The sequence below is a fragment of the Mastomys coucha genome, unplaced genomic scaffold (genome assembly GCF_008632895.1).
Source record: "Mastomys coucha isolate ucsf_1 unplaced genomic scaffold, UCSF_Mcou_1 pScaffold2, whole genome shotgun sequence".
In the NCBI taxonomy this organism is placed as follows: domain Eukaryota; kingdom Metazoa; phylum Chordata; class Mammalia; order Rodentia; family Muridae; genus Mastomys; species Mastomys coucha.
The window spans coordinates 24234573-24242711 of record NW_022196902.1 but is presented as its reverse complement, the minus strand read 5'-3'; the positions used below and the strand labels follow the sequence as shown (position 1 = coordinate 24242711).

General features: G+C 40.4%; 2 protein-coding genes across 9 annotated transcripts in view; one reads left to right on the top strand and one right to left on the bottom strand.

Annotated features, from left to right (window-relative positions):
* Nucleotides 1-8139, bottom strand: part of Hddc2 (HD domain containing 2) — a 128446-nt gene that overhangs the window by 17069 nt on the left and 103238 nt on the right. For 4 of the 5 annotated variants that reach the window (XR_004121591.1, XR_004121592.1, XR_004121595.1 and 1 more), the window contains one exon: nucleotides 3614-4028. The exons of the other annotated variant lie outside the window; for it this stretch is intronic. The gene's annotated coding sequence lies outside the window, so the exon portion shown is untranslated. Of the gene's footprint in view, nucleotides 1-3613; nucleotides 4029-8139 lie in introns of those variants that run through there. 5 annotated transcript variants of the gene reach the window in all.
* The window catches only part of Tpd52l1 (TPD52 like 1), a 107622-nt gene that overhangs the window by 37726 nt on the left and 61757 nt on the right, over nucleotides 1-8139 (top strand). The window lies entirely within an intron of this gene.

Here is an 8139-nt window from a genome sequence, read left to right as displayed (position 1 = left end):
AGATACATTGAAACTAATAGAAAAGAAAGTGGGGAAGAACCTCGAGCAAATAGGCACAGGGGAAAATTCCTGAAGTGGACGCCAATAGCTTCTGCTCTAAGATCAAGAATTGACAAATGGGACCTCATAATGTTTCAAAGCTTCTGTAAGGCAAAAGACACTGTCAATAGGACGAAACGCCAACCAACAAATTGGGAAAAGATGTTTACCAACCCTATATCTGATAGAGGGCTAATATCCAGTGTATACAAAGAACTGAAGAAGTTAGACTCCAGAGAACCAAATAACCCTATTTAAAAATGGGGTACAGAGCTAAACAAAGAATTCTCAACTGATGAATACCGAATGGCTGAGAAGCACCTAAAGAAATGTTCAACATCCTTAGTCATCAGGGAAATGCAAATCAAAACAACCCTGAGATTCCACCTCACATCAATCAGATTGGCTAGTATAAAAAAACTCAGGTGACAGCAGATGCTGGAGAGGTTGTGGAGAAAGAAGAACACTCCTTCATTTCTGGTGGGATTGCAAGGTGGTACAACTAACTACTCTGGAAATCAGTTTGGTGGTTCCTCCGGAAATTGGGCATAGTTCTACCCAGTTTTACCACTCCTGGGCATATACCCAGAAGATGCTCCAACATGTAATAAGGATACATGCTCCACCATGTTCATAGCAGCCTTATTTATAATAGCCAGAAATGAGAAACAACCCAGATGTTCCTCAATAGAGGAATGGATACAGAAATTGTGGTTCATGTACACAATGGAGTACTACTCAGCTATTAAAAACAATGAATTTATGAAATTCTTAGGAAAATGGATGGATCTGGAGAATATCATCCTGAGTGAGGTAACCCAATCACAAAATAACATACATGGTATGCACTCTCTGATAAGTGGTTATTAGCCCAGAGGTTTGGAATACAGGAAGAGCAATTCACAAACCACAAGAAACTCAAGAAGAAGGAAGACCAAAATGTGGACATTTCATTCTTTCTTAAAAGGGGGAACCAAATACCCATGGAAGGAGTTGCAGAGCCTAATTTTGGAGAAGAGCCTGAAGGAAGGACAGCCAGCCTAATATAGCTGTCTCCTGAGAGACTCTGACAGTACCTGACTGATCTAATCCAGATCTAATACAGATGTAGAGGCTCACAGCCATCCATTGAACTGAGTACAGGGTCCCCAATGATGGAGTTAGGAAAGGACCAAAGGAGCTGAAGGTTTTGCAGCCTCTTAGGATGAACAAAAATATGAACTAACTAGTACCCTCAGAGCTCCCAGGGACTCAATCACCAACCAAGGACTGCACATGGAGGGGTCTGATTGTTCTGGCAGCATGTGTATAGTAGAGGATTGCAATGTGATTATCAATGGGAGGAGAGGCCCTTGGCCCTGTGAAGATTCTGTGCCCCAGTGTAGGGGAATTCCAGGGTCAATTAGTGGGAGGGGGTGGGGTGGCAAGCATGGGGAGGGGGGACACAACAGGGGTTTGTTCTTGTTGTTTTTGTTTGTTTGTTTGTTTTTGGGAGGGGAAACTGGGAAAGGAGAAATCATATGACATGTAAATAAAGAAAATATGTAATAAGAAATAAAAATCCAAAAAAAGAGCTTAATAATCGCTGATATAATTTCAGGAATTCTTATAGGATCATCATTAAGAATTAAGAACTCATCTATTTGTATATAGCATCACTAATACGGCGGTACATCTCCATAGATTTGCAGAGATCTGCTCAAAATGCAGAGCTAATGCCTAGTGATTGTTATATATGTTTAATAAAAACAGGAAAAGCATATTAATAGCAGGGATCTTTTCTAAAATGAGTTTCCCCTGGACCTTGCCAATGGAGCAAATCTGTCACAGATTATAACCTGAAGCAGCCCATCTAAGGAAGATCACCTACTAGTTATTAGCTTGTCCTATGATGGCTCCTAACAATCAGGAACTGCTGTTTAGAAGAGATGCTTCCTTGGGACCTATAGGGCCCTGGTGCAGGGTATTAAAGGAGCTTGCAGCAGTGTTCAAACAAGGTTGCTGCTATGTTTCTCACCTGCTCCATCCTGAGTGAGGTAACCCAATCACAAGAACACACACGGTATGCACTCACTGATAAGTGGATATTATCCTAGAAGCTCGAAATACCCAAGATACCATTTACAGACCAAATGAAGCTCACGAAGAAGGAAGACCAAAGTATGGATACTTCAGTACTTCTTAGAAGATGGAACAAAATACCCATGGGAAGAGATAGAGACAAAGTCTGGAGCAGAGACTGAAGGAAAGGCCATCCAGAGACTTCCCTACCTGGGGATCCATCCCATATACAGTCACCAAACTCAGACACTATTGTGGATGCCAACAAGTGCCTGCTGATAGGAGCCTAATATAGCTGCCTCCTGAGAGGCTCTGCCAATGCCTGACAAATACAGAGGTGGATGCTATCAGCCACCCATTGGACTGAGTACAGGGTCCCCAATGGAGGAGCTAGAGAAAGGACCCAAGGAGATGAAGAGGTTTGGCAACTCCATAGGAGGAACAACAATATGAACCAACCAGTACCCCCAGCACTCTCAGGGACTAAACCACCAACCAAAGCATACACATGCTGGGACTCATGGCTCCAGCTGCATATGTAGCAGAGGATAGCCTTGTTGGACATCAATGGGGGGAGAGGCCTTTGGTTCTAAAAATGGTCGATGCCCCAGTATAGGGGAATGCCAAGACAGGAAAGTGGGAGTGGGTGGGTTGGTGAGCAAGGGGAGGGGGATAGGATAGGGGCTTTTCAGAGGGGAAACCAGGAAAGGGGATAACATTTGAAATGTAAATAAAGAAAATAACTAATTAAAAAAAAAGGAAATGATGCCTTTGCTACAGTGGTATGAGAGTAATTTTCTACTAACAGTTTGGAAAGTCTTCCTTTCTATAGTACTGATGAGACCATACTAAAAGTCTCATTATTTGGATACTTACAAAAATTAAATAGCCAGAATTTAAGCACAATCTTTCATCATAATTGACTACAGCATCTCATGTCTACCTCTGAAACTGTTACCTAAAATCTTTTTTCATTTATATTAAAGCTTTCATTTAAAATACACACAGAAAGTTAATTGTGTGCCTGTTATAGCACATCATAATAGAGTTAGGGTTTTCTTCTTCCTTCCAAAATCACCTTCTGCTGTTGCCAAGGTTTAGTTATTTACTGTACATTTTTCCTAACCTTCATTGTTTGCATACGTATCAGTAATTATAGAGAGTAATGTTTACACATCAAAGGTATTTTCATTCTTCCCCAAAATAGGTCACATGCAAACAACCCAGTAACTCCCCCTTTTGCATTCAGTAAGTTATATATACTGTGGAAATGCCTCATGGTCCATATAGATACATATATATTGATGGTTCCCATGCCATGATGCTTCGCCTGTGTGTTTGTCTCTGTGATGGCTCCAGATCCTCTGTAACTAGAATTACAGACAGTTGTGAGCTGCCATGTGGGTGCTGCAGTTGAACCAGGGACCCTTGGAGTGCTCTTAACCACTGAGCCATTCCTCTAGCCCCTCAATAAATTATTTTCAATAACTGAAAAAATAATAACCAATGCAGATATGCTGTGCTTGGTTTAATTTTGTACTTCTCTCACAGTTACAGGCAGTACTTTAATATTTTATACCTATCTTCTTAGGTATATTCCCTTTTTTCTTACAAATTCATTTTTCAAAAGCAGTAATGTTAGGTCAAAGGCTCTTTGAGCCCTGTCACAGTGCAGAAGGTGATGATGCACAGAGCCTTCTCGGTACTGCCCGTTGTTCTGCTTTGAACATTTGATAGTGGCTTAGATGTAAATTCACATATCTTTTGATGTTAACATTCCAGGCAGTTGATTGTCTTTTGTTTCTTGTCCATTGCGTTCTCATATCTAAGACTTCTGGTAAACTTTTCTAATTCTTGCGCATTTTATTCTTGCAAAACATTTCACAGTGTAGAAATGTATATTCTCATGTCCTTTCACATTGGTTTTCCTGTGCAGATTAAAAGGGGTGAAAGGGATTATCAAATAGACATGCTCAATAGCCCCTATCATCGGGGAATTCTGTGCTCCCTAACCCTTGCCCCAGCCATGCCATTGCTTAAGAACTAGAGTTTTACTGAGCCTGGCCCATCTAAGAAGGTCTCTCTTACAACCTATCCCCTTCCTTAAGTAGACCTTGGAAGAAAGTTACATTTTATCCTGCTTCATGCTTGCAATGGCTATCGTCCATTGGCAATGGAATGATGTTATGGTTTTTCCTGAACTGGGTTGACCCCACAACTAAAAAAGTGAGCGAGCATTCAAGGAATGAGCTAGGGTGGAATGTAGCCTGTCCTGAAGGGATGTCCATGCATAGACTTTGCCTCGCCTCCTCAGGGGATGTAGGTGATAAAAAGATACTCAGAGCCCATTTCTGTTGACTGGGTATCTTGGGAAAACTCTTATCGTCAAATATGTAAATGGGAAGACCAGTCCTGAAGTCTACTTCCAGTAATTTGAAAAGGAAAAAAAATTGGGAAGACAAGAAGGGATTTCTTTTTAAATAGAATAGGTGCTAACTTTTATTAGTGAGTTTGAATTTAAAAAATTTTTATTGCCTTGGATACTTTTGGAATATAAATAAAATCTTTGCTTGTGGTGAAATTACAAGGCTTGTTGTTGAAATCAGAGGTTTATCTTTCAGGCTTTACTTCCCCTTCCAGTTTTGATGGGAAATGATTTGCTGGTAGAGAGGTATGTGTGGGGGCAAGTGTTTGTGTGTGTGTGTTTGTGTATGTGTGTGTGTATTGTATATGCCTGTGTATGACTGCAGGTGTGTTGGTGCAGGCTCAAATGTGTGTGTGCACAGGCCAAATAAGGATGATGGGAGTTTAGCTCCCTCGCTCCCTCACCTAGAGACATGGTCTCTTGTTGAACCTAGAGCTCAACTGGCAGCCAGCAGTTGTGAATGAGACTCTTGGCTCCACTCCCACAGTGGAGAGAGAAGAGGCGCAGAGGCAGCCAACCTCAAACTGTCACTTGGCTGCTAGAGATTTGAGCTTGGGATTTCAAGTTCAGATAGCAAGCAGTCTTACTACAGAGCCACCCCATGAGCTGATTTTGACTATGGAGGGTGGGTCTCGTGAAATGAGGGTGGGATGTAGAGAGGAGGAAGATGATGTACAGGCTTTTCTGGGTCATCAGTTGTGTAATCCTTAGTACTCATTCCTGCAATTGTTTATAGCCTTTCCCCAGGCAATGTAAGGGTTCATTCAGAAGGAAGTTCCTGGAGTCTATCCTTCAGGAGCATTAACTATTTTTTCTACAGGTGTGTATTTACAATTTTAGTAATCAACTTGTGACTGTTCTTATGACTTTATTTTTGGGTTGTTTTGGTATGACTTGTAGTTTAATCCAGTGTGCTTGTATTTTTATGGGTGTCGAAGATTTCTTTTTAGAATAGCAAATAATACTTTAAAACCAAAAAACAATGTCTAAAATGCCTTGATCTTGCCTTTGAAATGTGGGAGATTAGAGAAGCTGGGGTTTTTGATAAATATTTTGTAGTACCTTTTAATGAAAACTGATTCAGTGTGTCTTCCTGGTTTTGAGAGTGGTTGTTGAAATACTAACATCAGCAGACAAGGTCATATGACCTCACATCAGGAATAAAAGCTAGAGTTCAGGAGCTCACACTGGTTGTGAGTCAAGTCAGTCCCACCAGAGTGGAGTTCAGAGGCAATTCCTGGAAGAACACGCCATCACACTACCTGTAAGAAACTGAAAATCATCTGTTCTGACTTTTGTTTTTTCATTTTTAGAAAACTTGAGGCTTCTATACTTGTTTGTTCCCTTGACCTCATTGTAAAACTTTATTTTTTTATGTCAACAGTTTTCACAGTCAAAGCTTTTAAAAGAAATGTATAGATTATCATTGACATAAATGATAAATAAGGATTGAGCTTAACACACTGTGGTCCTAAGATATACAATGATTCTAATGCAAATGGTTCCAAATAAATAATAGGATGGAGCTGGCTAGACTCTTGGATAAGACCTTGCTGTGCCTGCCTCCTGTTACTGAACGGAATTAAAATCCCAGAGATGTCGTGTCATGGACAACCTTGTTCTTCTCCTAGTGTTTCTTCTTTTACTCACCTCAGGCTTTCCCAAGGGTGAGGGAGGACTTTGGTTTTGTATATTATAAATGAATATGTAATATACATTTATATTCATTTACACATTTATGTATGTTTATTTATAATATATTAATATATATTATGTACATATTTGTGTCTATTTACATATTCATATTCATTTATACTATATTAATATATAGTATATTAATATTATATAGTCACATACATGTACATGCAAATGAAGACACTATATTCTTTATAGAATATTTATAGAATAAAAACCAGCGTTTGGCATGTGACTCTAGATGGGCAAGATGCTCAAAGAGAGTGAAGGCAGCGGCAGAGCTGATAGTCTGATGTGCACAGCCTGTTGGTGTGCACTGCCTGTTGGTGTGCACTGCCTGTTGGTGTGCACTGCCCGTTGGTGTGCACTGCCTGTTGGTGTGCACTGCCTGTTGGTGTTCACTGCCCGTTGGTGTGTACTGCCCGTTGGTGTGCACTGCCCGTTGGTGTGCACTGCCCGTTGGTGTGCACTGCCCGTTGGTGTGCACTGCCCGTTGGTGTGCACTGCCCGTTGGTGTGCACTGCCTGTTGGTGTGCACTGCCTGGCCCTTCTTTACTACTTATTATCTGTCATGACTTGTTATTGTCAATGATCATCCGATGGAAACAGACGTCAGCCTGGATCCTTGTATTATCAAAATTACAGAAGCAAGACACTAACACCCATGCTAGGTATTATATGAACTGGAAAAGTACATGTGCAAATCAGTGATTGGCTAATTAAATTAATCTGCAAATATTTAATATGTACTATGAGCTACAACAAATAAGGCATTTGTACTGTAAAGAAAGAAAACTATGAAGAGTTATATAAGTGAAATACAAATATTACATGTGAGAATGTTGTAACACTATCCAACTCCCTTTCCTGTCCATAGCTCTTATTAGATAACTCTCCATTTGTCCCTTCACTTTCCTGTGTTTTGTTGTAAGTGACCCATGCAGAATTTATCATGTGATGTTTGGTCAGCTAGGCAAAGGAGTCTTCAGGGAGATTTGTTAGTGGAAATAACCACCCATAAGCTGATCTCCTCCTCTGTGCATGTCTTCAGTTGACAACGGGAACTTAAATTGGAACTTACCTTCATGTTCAATCATCTTAATCGCATAGCTTTTACAAGGAAGTGGGTATTTAGGATTTGTTTTATTTGAGACTATGCTGTAGGGCTTGCGATCAATCGTAGACTGATTATGTACATGAGGCCCCAGGTGTGATCCCATGTATCATCAAAACATAGGGAGGGAGGGGATAGGGTTTGAAAGGAGTCAAAAAGAGAGGGAGGGAGATGAGAAGGGAGGAAAGGAGAGAATAAAGTATAGTTTTCCACTTGTGAAATAAAACTTGTAACCCTAGGCAGCCACAGTGACAGCTTATGACAGAAAATGACTTCTCTTTACTATGTAGTTACCCTGGGGAAGCCTGACCTAGAGGGCCAGTTGTTATTACAGAATAATAAAAACTGAGTCTTAATACAGTGACATGTTCTGTTCTTAGCCCAGCCAGATGATAATCTGTGGCAGGTCATTCTCATGGACCTGGGAAGTATTTTCATAACGTCATGGTGAGTAGGTCCCAGCTACCCCTCCATATGATCAGCTGTTTCAATGCTTTCCAGAGCATCTCACAAACATAATTTGGAACCATATACTTTTTTTACCATCTTTGGTATTTCTTTGGAGTCTGTTGATTTGGTATGTCAAATGGTTACTAGTTATTACATAGTTAATGGGAGAACTTTGCTTCAGTGGTACATTTCCTCTTGCAGTCAAAAGAGAGTCCTTGTCCTCTCTATATATGTGTAATAGTGAGCTGCTAAAGGAAATAACTCCACATATTGGCTGATGCCAGTTTGTAATAGCTTGTCACTTCTACCTTTAGCCACATTGTATTTTAACCTGTCACAAATCTGTCTTTAGAGT